Source organism: Pimephales promelas, chromosome 7 (assembly GCF_988280905.1).
Source record: "Pimephales promelas chromosome 7, fPimPro1.hap1.1, whole genome shotgun sequence".
In the NCBI taxonomy this organism is placed as follows: domain Eukaryota; kingdom Metazoa; phylum Chordata; class Actinopteri; order Cypriniformes; family Leuciscidae; genus Pimephales; species Pimephales promelas.
In genome coordinates this window covers 15132122-15148129 of record NC_142775.1, presented here as the reverse complement: position 1 = coordinate 15148129, position 16008 = coordinate 15132122, and the positions used below count along the sequence as shown (strand labels likewise).

General features: G+C 37.1%; 1 protein-coding gene across 8 annotated transcripts in view; it reads right to left on the bottom strand.

Moving 5' to 3' along the window:
• sema5ba (sema domain, seven thrombospondin repeats (type 1 and type 1-like), transmembrane domain (TM) and short cytoplasmic domain, (semaphorin) 5Ba) overlaps positions 1-16008 on the bottom strand; it is a 179560-nt gene that overhangs the window by 102062 nt on the left and 61490 nt on the right. The window contains exon 1 of one of the 8 annotated variants that reach the window (XM_039683022.2): positions 1313-1412. The exons of the other annotated variants lie outside the window; for them this stretch is intronic. The gene's annotated coding sequence lies outside the window, so the exon portion shown is untranslated. Of the gene's footprint in view, positions 1-1312; positions 1413-16008 lie in introns of those variants that run through there. 8 annotated transcript variants of the gene reach the window in all.

Sequence of the window (16008 nt, the reverse complement as noted above, 5' to 3'; positions counted from 1 at the left end):
CTATGCAGTGATCAGTTCACAGCAGTGACAGAAAAAAAAATGTAATTATTTATTATTTAAATAATATTTGCCACCTTAAATAGATTTCCAGGGGCATTTTTACCTATATATGGACATTTTTAGATGTATGCATCACCTTTTATGTCAAAATCTAACATTAAAATTAAATTCCACAAGAATAATAACATAATACCACTGTTAGTAAAATTAAATCATTAAATCAAAATCCATTTTTTTCAGTGCAGGTGACACAGAAGTGGCATCAGAAGTGGCATTAATATATTCACACTGCATTTACAATTGCATAAATAAAGCTATGAAATAGTTTGTTTTTTATTCCATATTTTAATATGAAATGATTTGGCAGCAAGTCACTGTCTTATTAAGTTGCGGGACTCATTCAGTCAACCAATACGTTCAAACAGCTGATTCATTCGGGAAAGAAGCAAGTGATGGTCATTTGAATTAAATTGATTCGTTAAATACGCGGATTTCAGTCGAAAAATCATCGCTATCTGTTGTATTGAGACTCTACGGTTTCATTTTGAAATTCTCGTTGGTGAAATAAAGATAAAACAAACAATGTTTATAAAATGTACCTCACAATTTTTATTTATTGTTCATGTGATATTGTATCAATACAACATAATAAGATTTAATATGAGACAATACACATAGGAATACAAACAATACATATAGCACACCCCTACGCACATAAAGAATGAACTTACAACTGAACTGACATTAGCCATTTTCTTCTTTTCTCCCGTTACACATTCAGGAGACAGACGTTTGCTGCCACAAATTGTCACGTGAACAAGTAAATCCACAAAGAGAGAATAATAAATGTAGGCCTAATTAGATCCTTTTAATTTGGAAAGGTTTAGATATGTCTAAGTCAAATTGTCATCTAAAATTTAAGACCTTTCATAAGTAAAAAATTTAATTTTACAAATCTCATTTAAGGATCTACAAGAAAACTAAATGTAGACCAGGGTTAGATTTTATCAAAAACTCAAAACTGTTCCCAGCACAATGAGGTCATAGAAATTAAACTTCAAAAATTGATTCCATGTTGCACTATATACGTTCTACATTTTACTTAACACAAGCAGTAACTAATAAGCCAGAAGTTCAGAACTTGTGCTGTTCCTGGCTGTGTACAATAGCACCTGGAAAAACAACTACATTGGACCCCACAACAAACTCTCACAAAGTCATCAAACACTTGAAAAGTATAGCAAAGTAGACCTTTCAGCCTCCCAACAATTGCAGTTACAAAATATGGAGGTTAAAACACAGTTAAATTTACCTGTGATGGCTAGTAGAGTGGAACTGGGGTAGGAAGCAGAAGTGGTGGGTGTAGTTGTTAAAAGTTTCTGGCGGTAAGTGGAAGCCCAGCTCGATCAGCATAAAACCCCTTAAGTGCCGAGGCATTGCAGTCTCCTTCATATACGGAGGAGTTTTTATATCTCGGCTGATCTTATTAGAGGTGAGGCATGACAGACATCTCCATCTCTATTCAGAGCAGCCCCAGTGCAGTCATATTACAACACAAAGCAGTTATCTCAATCGCTGCGCTCTCCGCGAGCAGCTCCCGTCAATCTCCTTGCACACGTTATATGCTAACTGCTCAAATCATAATGTGTCACACTTCAGCGAGCAAACCTATTGACCTAGGAAACAAAGCTTTAATTGAACTCCCACATGGGAATCTAGCATCCTTAAGGAACCCATTAGCAAAAAAAATACGCCCAATTTTCCTGATATGGTCGCAAATTCAGGAGAGACAAAAAGTGAATTTAAACTTTACCCATTTATTTCACAACTATCTATTTATTTCACTTTCACATCACGGTCAACTCTTCCTATTAGTGGTCATATAGTGGATCATCTGCATACTGTAACATGTTTTACATAAAATAAAATAAAGAATTGGGATTTAAATGTATATTTTATATAAAATTTACCGTTTATATGTTGATACTTTCCCGTACAACTATGTAATTCGCTGCCTTACTACCATAGTATGATGCCTCGTTGGAGAAATCAATTAGCTAGTCACTACTGTTTCCCGAAACCCATTGTCGCAAAGTATCGTTCAACCACGTTGGTTTCGCACGTGGTGGAGTAACGACTACTTTTAATGAAACTGTTTGAGATCCAATTAAAGGTACAATATGCAAGATTTTTTTCACCACCAGGGGTCGCTAACCTCTTACAATAACAAAGGCGTATATTAATGATGTATATTCCGCATTAAGCGGAATTATGGATCTTGTCGTCAAGCTGATGGATCTTTTATGGTTGAGTGAATACATTGATGTTTTTAACATGACTGTGGTGAAGTAGCGCGCGATTGCTAGACGTATACCAGCGCCACACGTAACGCGAGTCCCGCGAATATAAAGGAATAAGGACATTTCATTGAACTACAACGAAATACATGCAAGTGAAGTTGAATTACTCACACAGGTCAGTTTATTAGAGGAATTAAACTTGAGGTAATGCAGCGCTGCTTCACTTGCTCTACGGGATTTGAGTGTGTTGAATGTTGTTAGTTAGGTTTTGTGTTGGCTATATGAGACTAAGCAGATTAATAACATACAGATCATATTCTTACTTTTCATCATGTTGAACTAAATAACAAAGTCAAAGTTTGCTTGCCATGGTCCATAATGTTTAAACAAAACAACAACAGCGTAAGCGTCCTGCTAGGCATAATGGGCATAACCGACCCAGTTGTCAACGTCTGTCGCCATGGTTACTTTTGCAGTACGAGGTCAAACCTGGCGGAAACCGGCGGAAACGCGGATATGATGACATTGACAGGTGACTCCCGTTTCCTTGGTTAAAATCGCAATTTTCTCACAATTTACAAATAGTTGAAAACATTTGGGATATTGTAAGTAATCAACTAAACAAAATATATAACATTGTCCCAGTGGTTTTTGGATATTTTGCTGCAACAATCTGGCATATTGTTCCTTTAACGCAAGGTACTATTTTTTATATATATAAATTACAGACATGGAAGCAGGACTATTTCTGATTGTTCTTATTATAGTTATTTTGCTTTATTACCAGACTCAATATTTGGCTCGTTCTTACATACTGTAGTAGAGCACATTCACACATGCGCACTCTTCAAAATCGGTACTTTAAATATTTTGAAAAACTGAAAAAGGCGTAAATTACATTTATATGTTTTCTAAATAAAAGGCACCGGTTGTACTGAATGTCAGCTTGCTTATTTTGCTCAAGATAAGGATTTATTACTTCCAAATGTGACGCAATATAGAAACTATACCTCTAACCACAGGTCGAGAGCTGTCGTTCAAACCACACAACTTTGCGATACTGTTTGCGAATGTTCGTTGGAACGATTGTTTCGGAAAACACCGACTCGTTGAACTAAGCTGATCACGACGGAACTTGCGACCATAGTTGGCTAACAATGCTTTCGAGAAACTGACCCCAGCAATACATAGACCCCTACTAAAACTTGATGGCTAAACTAGTTAAAAGGCCATTCAGAGACATCAGCACACCAGAATTGTTTTATACTGTGGACAAATGCTGTTAAAAGTAGTGCAGCTCCAACATTAATGCTGTTTCAGTGAAGACATGATATATGGAGTTTATAGCCACAAAGAAGCCAGCAGCATATCACCAACGTTCATGCAGGGCCAAAGTTAATCTTGTGGCACATAATACTATTTGAGTGTTTTAAAAACAAGAGCAAATCCATGCAATCCACCAAGATGCACCAGGGGCTAATTTACAGATTCACCATTTGATGATGAGGCAATCAATACCAAATTATTAGCTTGGTTATGTTGCAAATTACCATGATGCCTTCTCAATTATACCTCTCCCAACAGTGGGAAACAAATTAGCCAATTGAACATAGCTTGCTATACAGTCAACCCTCTGCATGAGTCAGGGCTTTTCACAACACTAACCAAGATGTAAAACGATCACGACAGAGAGTGAAGAACATTTTTGTTGACTTGTCAAGCTGAATTAGGAAATGAAAATGTCAGCAGAGCATGTACAAGTGCAAAGGCAATGATCAAGAATGTGAATGCTACAGAAAAGCACACATCCTCTTTGCATACTGTATGCACTTGGGTCAAGACTGCTCATTAGAGGTTATGTAATAATGGATGGCTGAGTGGGTGTATTGGCTCATGTGTAAAAAGTGTTGTAGCCTTTTTAGTATGCAGGAGAAATGAAAAACAGGCTAGAAACATTGATGGGGAAAATGAATACTTGACCTTAAGCTAATATTTCTAATGTGTATGCACAGAAAAATGGGTAATATCATAAACAATCATCCTTTATGAATTCCCCATGATGTTTTGAAATAAAATAATTAGATTTGCTATGAAATCCACTCTGAAAATAATCCACATATTTTCTGGTCAAACACTACATCTGTCACAGTCTGTCTTTGTCTCTGCACTACACCTCCCAGCATCCCTCATGTTGTTTACACACCTGCCCGTCATCATCTTTGTCACCTGTGTCTTGTTAATCATCATCTGTTTCACCTACCTTCACCTCGTTATTGTTAATCAGTCTCTAGGTGTTTCCAGAGAATGTCTAATTGAAGAGAATTGGCACTGGCTGGTTAATTCCGGTTTCTGGACTGGCTGCAGTAACACGTCTCTGTCCATGCGGGGGCGCTCGCGGTCGAGTGCAGAATGAATGGGAGTCAATGGGGTTTCACCCCCAGAAATCCACTTTTCTCAGGATGTAATTTTTTGTCAAGTAATTTTAAAGTTGCATTCAAAGAGGAGGGCTAAGATAATACACTCAGCTGAAAATTGCATTTTTAAGTTCACTTATCTGTTCTAAAAACCCGTTAAAAAATGTGATGACGTCACACAATAGCAGAATGCTAGCTGTTCCGGCCAACAACGGCCTAACCTGTAAGAAATCAAAAGGACATAAGTACTCCTTCATTCGACTTTTGGCCTATAATCTATATTGAACTTGCGGAATCAACAATAAAATCTATTTTGATTTAACGACAAGCAGGTTGAAAGAGACTCATTTAGCGGTTTAGCCCCATAGACTCCCATTCATTCTGCTCTCGCCCGCGATCACCTCCAGTGGAATTCTAATGGAACTGCAACCAGGATGATACACAACGGGGCTAATAGGAAGTGCCAAGGCTCTCCGTTAGACGGGCTCTGGTGTTTCTCAATGTCAAGGATACTTCCTTGGCAGAACGGGTCGTTCCAAGTCATTTCCTTCAAAGGCGAAGGCGAGGGTCCTCTTTAGCATTCAGAGAACACGTAAATGGAGCAGGGTAGCAAGTGCACGTCATTGCGTCTTTACATCAGTGAAAGGTCTGTTTTCGGCTCTGCAAAATGGCAGTTCTACTGGTTTGTACCGTACTGTTTAAACACACTTGACAGTCCTTATTTTGTCTTGTCAGCCCTCATAGAAATAAATAATTAAAAGTAAGGGATAATGTATAGCGAGACGGTTGTTATAGCGAATACAACCCCGAAAACTCTAAAGCTGAGGGGTCTTGAATCAGCCTAAAGGTGTTGTATTTGCTGTAACAATGACCTCGCTATACATTTTCCCACTTATAACATGGCCATCTACCAAATAAATCAATAATTTGACACAAAATATTGATTTAAGAAGGAGTTTATTAATTTAAAAACGATTATATAACTGGAGTGAACAGAACTGCGTCCATAGCAACACGATCTAGCTGTTAAAACACATGAAATGGTAAAATATGTGATCAACAAAAGAAGCTATAACATTATATGAAGTAAAAATTAGAAAGTGAATGACCAGTAAAAGGCAACAGCTTTCAATCCCCCTCTGCAAATCAGTTGAGCCGATATGTTTAATAGTTTAACAAACATTAAATACAAAGCAAAACAGAAATTATACTTAAACTTGCTTACATTTGAAAGCATATTGCCGTTATCACTCCGACTCCACTAACGGTTGACATTTGCAGACTGATCACATGAAATGGCGTATTTCCATTTTTGGCGTGCTATCAACACGCATAATCGCTTTTCAGCGTGTTTATGAACGCCGTTAACTTAACGTTACATTACTGTATAAATATTTGACCTAACCAAACCCCGTCCATAAACCTACCCGTCACTGGGGTTAATCCCATTTATGAGTCTTCCCCTACCATCCTAGGAAAAAACATCACTCCCCAGATGTAGATCTACATTTTGCTTCGTTTCGCTCGGACATTTAACGGCGTGTATATACACGCGGAATCACTCGGACGTTTAACGGCGTAGACATACGCACATACACGCGGATAGCTAAAAATGCGTACTTGACTTGAAAGTGCCGTGTATGTTTACGCAAAAGTCATGATGTCATGTTGACATGTTTCATTTTTTGAACTTGATATGTATCAAGAAGTGTTTCTATGAAGATAGCAAAGCTGCGCATAGGACTGTGGGTGATTTGAGAGCGCGAAGTCTAAACATATGCATCCTTTCCAGTTTATGGGCTATTTTCCGAACGAAGGACTCAATCCTTGGTTGAAATTCTGAGGATCCACAACATTGGAACAGTCTTTCGACAGATGTCGATGACGTAGCATCCTCGAAATTCCTGCTTCCGAGGATCCTTCCTTGAAATTGAGAAACGCCTTCTGTATTTAGTTTGCTTCAGTTCAGTTTGTCTTGGTTGGTCGTCATCTACGTATTGTGTGATTTGAAGCCCTTGGAGTGTTTTCCCTTTTAATTTCTGTAAAGTTTAAGTTTGCAATAACACATCTACTTTGAGTTCCTTTTGTCCTCGTCTTCAACATCCTGCACAGCGCCTGACAACATATTTTTTGGGATATTTATGGAAATATGGCTAACTGAAAAATGTTTATGTTGTTTTAAACGTTTTTACGTTATTCAACGAGGTAACAAAGAAGGACGGATACTATTATTTCTAAATAACATATTGAAGAGAAAGACACACTTTCTACGATTCCATTATGATAAATTAGAAAAAGGATATTCTGATTTAAACACACTCCAAAATGTTCCAGAATGCTAGAGCAATGTCATTTTATGAAGAGGAGGTCATGTACAGGGTGTACAACATGACCTCCTCTTCATAAAATGGCATTGCTCTAGCATTCTGGAAAATTTTGGAGATGTCTGATTTGGGATCTGACATTTTTAGTTAGGCATGTGCGCTTTGCTTTACTGAGCTGGTTTCTGCTGATGTTGAAGTGCTGCTGTGATGGAAAAGAGGTCAGTCTGAACCAGCTGCATTAAGCCTAAGAGATGAGCTTGGGTAAATTAAGAAAATCAACGCATAAAAACCAGATTTACACAAGCAATCACATGTAAAGTTCAAAAGCAGTTGTTAACAACTTGCATCCCAACAGTAATTCAACAGCTGTTAGCTAATTAGTCCCAATGCCAAATAGCGAAGGCGTTAAGGATCCACACAGAAGTGCCCATGCACAAGCAACACCCACACTAACAAATTAAGGCTCAAAACAGCTGGTGGCACTTCTAAACTGGCCTTGGAGAGTGGGCCGAGCTGGCAGCGCTTCTGAACGAGGTGCGCTTACCAAAGTGGTAGAAGAAAGATCAAGCCAAAGAGAGCACTCAAGACTCTTTCCCTCCGGCATAGTTGCAAAATGGCCCATTGCACTTTATGTCTTGTCTAGCTATTTTAGAGTGTGAGAAAATAAAAATCCCATCTGGGACACTTCGCTAGTTTCACAGAAGTAGTGGACAGTCTGAGTGGACGGTCAATTATCCATGGGCCGTGTGCACTTGGCTTAAGGAACTTCCTTTGATTAGACTAATGAATGCACACACAGCACTTCTGTCAATAGCACCCAGATCAGCCAGGATAACATGCGCCCAGAAGGCTACCCAAGGCAAGCCCTAGCATATTTCCATGGAAACAAACCCAACTAATGAAGAAGTCTGTAATGCTGTCGGAAAATTGCGAATGACTGCACAGGTCTGTTCGCCACCTTACAGCCAAGGCCCCTGTGAGACAAGGGAGCAGATATAGTCAAAGAGCAAACACAATCTCTCTTAATGAGCTCCACTTCTTCATTTAACACCTCATCAAGTGACAGTGATGTCAGACGGGGGCATCAAGATCTGTCAGTGAGAGGGAATTGCAATGAGCCTGGTGCTTGGAAGGGAGCAGATTTTAAGATGTCAACAGCAGTGGTCAGGCTGTGTATGTGACAGTAAGATGAACAACAGAACATAATCAGCTTAAAGCACACGGTAGTAACACTGAGCTGATTGCGCCAGGCCAATCCTGTAAAAAAGATCATCATTAACACCATATATTGTCAAACACAATTGCAGGAGTAGGAGTTACGGGTGTGATGACTTGGACTTGTGAAACTAAAAATAAATAAAATAATAACTAAGCAGAACTGTTTTCAACATTGACTACGTTTACATGCAGCCAATTTTCGGGTTATGGCCGGGTTGAGGTCACTATTCGGGTTTCTGAAACATTAGGAATAACCCGTTTACATGCGTGAGCAGAGAGAGTTTCTCCTGTATCCATGGAATTGCAATATCCCGATGTAAACAGTGACGCGCGGTTAGCGTCTAGACGTACGGACAACCTTAAGACGCAATATGCGTCATTTCCGATTCTTCTTCCTGTTTCCAAAGACAACAACAACAGCAGCATGCAGATAATGAATAGTTCGGGGCAGATAGCGATCGCCTTAGTTAGTGCTTTGATGCTGGTAACGTTACTGAGCAAGTATACTGTGCTGTGTTACTTCTGGTATACTGCACACAGATTTTTGTATGCGCCGAGAAGTTTCTCTACTCAAAAGACCAAGATTCCTTGCGAACAGAACATGCGTAGAACACAAATCACTATAGGGATGTGCAGATACGCATTTACATGACCAAAAATTCGGGTTAGAAAAGGGGTACCCCAGGTATAATATCCCGGGTTTAAAATCCGGGATATGAGCATATTCGTGTTTTTGCCGGTGTTTACATGGCCGTTTGCGACCTGGTTATTGCTAATATCCGGTTTTGAACGGGTTATTGGCTGCATGTAAACGTAGTCATTGATAATAAAAAAAAAAAGCGCAAAATCGTCATAGAAAGATTTCTGAGGGATCATGTGACACCGAGGACTGCTGTAATTACATAATTTACAATTATTTAAAATATAAATATTTAAAATAAATTGAAATTGTAATATTTCACAATATTACTGATTTCATTGAATTCACTGGCCACAATTTTGACTTTGATACCATGGGGTAAAATTGACATACAGATATTTGTAATGTTATATCATAATTTGGCAGCAGTCATATTAGGCTGCTGTCACTTTAATACCTGACACACAGATCCATTACACTGTGACACGTGCGTTTTCTTTCTCAACTGATTCAATTTCTTTTCTTTTTTTTATATGGAACAATGCATATTCATGAACGTACAATCAAAGTTGAACGTAAATACGCCGGATTTAGCACAATGCTAATTTTCATCCGTAGTCCCAAACATAGACAAATACAAACCAAAAAAACAAACAAACAATATACATATCAACAAAACACATATGGAGTAAAAAAAAATAATAATAAAAGTTAACTTATAGAGAATTTGTTGTAATATACATTTAAAATACGTAAATGCCTGTGCGTAGACATAAAGTGCTTATTATAAATAAATAAATAAATCTAACTATCAAATTCTACCTTCATACCAAATGATTACATGATTGTTATTCAGCCATCTTTTAAGCTGTTTCTTAAATGAAGCAAAAGGAGGGCTATCTCTAATTTCCTTTGGCATACTGTTCCAATTTGTGCAGCCTTTGATAGAGAGGACATTTTGTGCAAATGAAGATTTTCTAAATGGTACTTCACAATCCCCCCAGGTAAATGATCTAGTCCTAGTCTCACTATTTCTCTTTTTGATAAAATCCCCCAGGGGTGGTGCGGCGATTCCATTCATAGATTTATAAATTAGACAACTATTTAAAAAAAAAATTAGATTTTCAAAATTTAGGAGTTGGTACTTCTCAAGAATTGGACAAAGGTGAAACGACTGTGTTTCCTGTCAAATACCTTAACTGCTTTTTTAAAGGGTTTTAACTCCAGCAAAAGACCAAACTGTGAAGCAATATTCAATGAATATGGGAAAAAAAAAAATCATACAATGAAGATAGCATTTAGCAGCATCAGTTGTAATGTAGGACCTAATTTGTTTGTAATTTTGTAAATTAAATTGTATAGTATTTGTTACTTTTTGTATGTGCTTTTTGAAAATGACGTTTGAATCTAGTATAACACCAAGGTACACCAAGGTACCAAGTAACTGGGTTGCAGACTCCAATTCCTCCCCTCCCAAAAACACAGAAGATCTATTTCCTGTTAGCGATTGCTCAGTGAGTGTCTTACATTCAGTTTTTGGCTTTAACATTAAACATTACCACAACGGTCTTTTTGGTATTAAGAGTGAGACAAAATTGGTTTGGCCAAATTTGAACTTTAGTTCATAGATTTGTAGCTATTATCTTTTTATCTTTACCATGAATGAAATGTGTCTTTTTTTTTTAAGAATGTCATTTGATACAGTTTCAAATGTGAAGAGAGAACTTTGATTAAATAAATTAGGGATTAAAACAGTGTGAATAGCCAGTCGTTAGTAATTATGATGCAGACGTTTGCATCACAAAACAGTAACTCAGACAATAGACTGAATAGATGTTTAGAAGATGATATTTTAGAGTCTAATTAATATAAAGTCATATGACATGATCTTTAAAAACATTTAACTAAATACAGAGTTTTAGACTTAACATCTTCATTTTTTCAAATATAAAACACATGGTTTTAGCTGCAGTGCATTTCTAGATTGATACAATGCCCACTTCAACTTTTATTTCCATGAAGATTCATAAAAATAAATTTCTAATAACTTTGCAAAACTTTGAAGCCATTTATAACATTTTTTTTCCATTATGACAATAATTAATTCTTCATACTTGTACTTCATACTTGTGCTTTTAGTGCAAAGGGTTTGAGAAGTGTATCTGTTTCAGTTTGGGTATGCCATTTCTGGGGATTATTCAAAAGTGGGGTTGCAGCCTAACAGGTTAATGTACATTGAATTATTTATAGTGGATCTTGCTGGTATTGTTGTGTTTTCTAAGAATCATTCCCACCAACTTGCTTGTGCACTGACAAATAATTGGATGACATCCATCTATGAGAGAAAGAATGGAAAATCACTGTGATGCAACAAGTCTCCAAGCAAGGCATTGACTAGTGAAATCCAGCATTCCCTTTCACTGTTCCCAAATAAAAAAAAGGTATGTTTGTGAATTACTTTCTTTCCACTTTCCCTCGTGTCAGCACAAAGCTTCTATTGCACCATCTTTTGGCCTGTGATCAGGACATAGGCTTGGTTAGTTGGGTCATATACTTCTATACTTCCAAAAATGTTTCCAAGAAGTAAATATCGATCCTTCCAAAAGTCAAACTTAAAAGGAGAGTCTTCAACATTACACAGGCTGTTGGGCTGCCAGCTGTGTCACTGGCTATACTTTACGTACGTCATATGGCTTGGGCAGCAGTGTTCCCCATAACCTAATTACATTCTAAACTTCTTAAAGCAACCCTAAAGAAGATTTTTTGCCTTAAAATAATGTTTCCAAAATCGTTTCAGTGGTTCCTCTAGTCGTAACAGGGTGAAAGGCACTTCTGGATTCGCTTTGCAGTCCAATAAAAACACTATATAAGTTTGACAGAACGGGTTGTGTTTCAGTAGTTCGAATGAGACATAAGAAAACAACAAATTTGACTTGCTTTACGTCAAGCACTACAACAGTCATTATTTAGTTTTTCTTTGTTTCTGATGTCGCAATAATCAAACTTTCATGTAATCATGCAACACCTTGTCTGTGGACATCATTCATTCCAAACCCGGGGCTATATAAACAGCGAGTGTACGTGCGACAGTAGGCAGTGGTAGGTTAAATTATTTACGACAGCGGTAAGGGACAATTCCGCTTCCAACCTGTAGGGCGACCAACGAGGAAAAGTTCTTTAGTGTTGCTTTAACTCGATTATCTTAACTTTGACATTAGCATAGCTAGAGTGCTTCATGAAGAGGTAAACTCATTAAATATTAATTGCAGAAATGTGTTATTTTTGACACCCCTAAACAATGCAATAACATAATCAATTACATTATCCACATCAGTCAAATTCTAAATTGATCCTTCAGGTTGCGACATTGCTTAGCAAACATAAACAACTATACAACTATGCCTTAAGGCACCCACACACAACAAGAAAATCTGACCGATTTTGGGCCCAATTTTCCCTGTCCGCCAATCCAAGGTAAAGTCATGATTATCTTAACCCTCTGGGGACTAAGCCCTTTTTAGTCTGTTTTCTCTATTTTTTCATTTGGGCTTATAAACTATACTGTATGTAATGGAGATGGAACACTATGTGTTTGGTATCTATGAATTCAGAAGACCCTAAGCTAACACAAGCATGCATGTAATGAGTTTATAAAGGAAGTATGAGTGAAAAATGTACAATATACTAGAGAATTTCAAAAACTGGAGAATTATTTCTGAAAATCACACATCACAGTGTTTTTGAACAAAAAATATATTTTTCAAAGCCTTTGCTTGAAAGACACGTGTAATCGTTAAATAAAATGTGTAAAGAACAATGAAAAATCAAACTTTATTTACAAATAGTCTTTGGCATTTTTCTTGGGAATGCTTAGAATTTTCTAGGATAAGTCTAGAATACGTCATGGTAACCTCCCCCTGATTGGGTAAGAAAAACATTTCTCCATCGGCAATTTTTCCATTGGTTGTTGCTGGTGAGTCTGCCAAACAACATTGATTTCATTGGCCTTTGACGGTGTGTATACAAGCTGGGTATCTCCGAATATCCAGATATCAGTGGAATCTGAGGAAGACGGCAAAAAAGACCGTATATATTTTTTAAGATAAGTACACATTTGTAAAAGTATGTCTGTCCTCAGAGGGTTAATGGTTCTACAGATTATTTGATCAGATTTACCTGTCATGACAATCATGTGTGTTAAGAGAGATTGAATCTACTTGGAAGAAAGTCTGGGACGCACCGATCTCAAATGTTGAATATTTACAATCAGAAATCCAAACAAGACAAATGCACACACACTGTAAGATTGTCAGCTGTAATGAAACAATATCAAATCAGAAAGCAATAGTGCGTTCAAGTCCTCCTGGGAAGTTCATATTTAAGAGGTGGGAAGTCGTATTTACAACGGTCAGGTATCTGAGCCAGGTACCTGAGGGAGTATGTTTACTCCAGGCAAAGTTGATTACCACTTATGCTATTGCTCAGGTTTAGCATCTTGTGTGCACTCATAAATACTAAATGTAAGAGATATCAGTCATTTAGGGGGTGCATTATGCCGAGGTTACCTTGTCATTAGCTCAGACACCGCAGGAATGCTGATGAGAGCCAGCAGAGCACAAAAGCCATTTAGGTACCCACCAGCTCAGATCCTGGGAGGTCTTATTTGCAGCAGAGGGTTAAGAAACACCTGTTTCTCAATTAGAATAAATATACAAAAGGAGATTCGCAAAGTAAATGGCACACAGTCAGCTCATTGTCTCCTAATTAAATGGGTTTCTAGGAATACAAATACAATTGTAAGTGTTTCGCACATGTCATTTTCTCTTTACATCATTTTTGAGGTCCAATTGAAGAGAAATAGAAAACAAATTAAAACACATTCAGACTCTAAGTGCTTAATATGTTTGTGGAATTGTTAAATAATATTGTCAATAAAACACATTCATTTGCTAAATGACAATGAACAATACTTCTATGGCATTAAATAATATGTATTAATGTTAATTTCAACATTTATTCATACTTTTTATTAAATCAAAACTTGTCTCTGTTAACTAGTTACTGGATGAACAAACAATAAACAAGTGTATTTGTATTAACAAATATTAACAAAGATTAATAAATGGTGTAAAACACATATTTGCTCATTGTTTGTTAACTAACTGAGATCTTATTTTAAAGTGATGCCAAATATTTGGGATTGAATTGAGTCAAATCCCATTTAGTGCCATTTCTTAAGGCGAGACACTGCAGGTGAATAGGATAAAAATTTTAACTTACAGATGTCACCATGAAACTTTACCAGTTGATTACTCGCATAAATAGGGAAAAAAAATGTATTGCATGTGTTCTGTAATTTTATGTTAAAATATGCTATTCAGGTTATATCTAACTAAATATGCACTAATTTGCATATATTTTGAAGTGACCATTGAAAAAAAAAACAGGTTCAAAATTATGTTAGCATTTTGTTGATATATTCAATGAAAAGACATTTTCAGAGGGGATTATGAATATCTCCTACGTTACCATGTAAATCAGAAAATACTGCCAATAGCCTTAAAAAATAGATTTCCGCCCTGTTTTTAGGTATAAAATGTCATATAAATTAGGCCAAGAATGATATATCAACAAATCCCTCTGAACAAACCTTCACAATACAGTAAGGCATACGGCTGTAAAGTTTGGTGTATGTAGGTGCTACAGAAGTGGAAAATAGTCACTAGAAGTGTTAGAACAAACTCATTCTGAGAAAATGGCCTTTAAAGATTTTTATGGGATTGCACATTTCGAGCTAAATGCCCCTTTTTTCGTTAAAGGGATAGTTCACTTTGAAATTAATTTTTGATATGTTTTAGCTTACCTCAAGGGCTACCAAAATGTAGGTGTCTTTTTTTCCACAGTATTTTCAATTTTGACATTTTTCAGTCAAACCGTTGTTGTCTATCAGTCATACACTGGAGGCTAAGGGGGTCCACCAAAAAGCATGCACAGAGAAGTCAAAATTAAACATGATTTAATGACTCGAAAATGTAAGTACACATTGATGGTCTAAGACACGAAACGAGCGGTTTGTGTGAGAAAACGAAGAGTATTTATATCGTTTTTACCTCTTGTAATCATAGCCATGACAAAATGATCTGACGGCACGGACGCTTCGGTCTGCGCATGCGGTGGAAGTGATCGCTTGCGCGCCTACGTCACTCTTTGTTTATACAGAGATTTTGGAAGTTTTACCTTTCACTAAACATATTTAGATATACGGGAAACCGCAATGGAAGACGATTTCAGTATATCTAAATATGTTTAGCAAAAGGTAAAACTTCCGAGTAAATATTGAGTGACGTCACACGCAAGCGATCACTTCCGGCGTAACATTGAAATGATTCACTTCGGTTCAGTTGGACATTGAACAACTGATTCAGATCACTTGGATTACACGAGGTAAAAGCGATATAAATACTGTTACCGTTCGTTTCGTGTCTTAGGCCAACAATGTGTACTTACATTTACGAGTCATTAAATCATGTTTAATTTGGACTTCTGTGTGCATGCTTTTTGGTGGACCCCCTTTGCCTCCAGTGTATGACTGATAGACAACAACGGTTTGACTGAAAAATGTCAAAATTGAAAATACTGTGGAAACAAAGACACCTACATCTTGGATGCCCTTGAGGTAAGCTAAAACATATCAAAAATTAATTTCAAAGTGAACAATCCCTTTAAATGGCTGCTTCGCGGTTACGGAGTAGCAGGATGATTTAGAATGCCAACTTTTGATGAATTTAGGCGAAATCTACACACGCAAACAGACAAAGTGTAGTAAAATAAAGACCTAAATGTGTATTTTGGACGTTTTTTCAGCACAAGTCTGAAAGACAACATGTTATTGAACACAAATAGCCCAAAATCTCAAAATTGCTTGTCGTTTCAAAAATGTTTTTGCTTGCCGTGTCTCGCCTTAAAAACAAAAACAAAAAAGCACACGAATCATCAGCTCAGCTCCAAATATTACAGCTCCGCTCACCCCGTGCCCCAGATCTAGTCTCAGGTTAGTCAGGGTTACATTAAGCATGTCTAATTCTTCAAAGACTGAGTCACACCAAATCTCC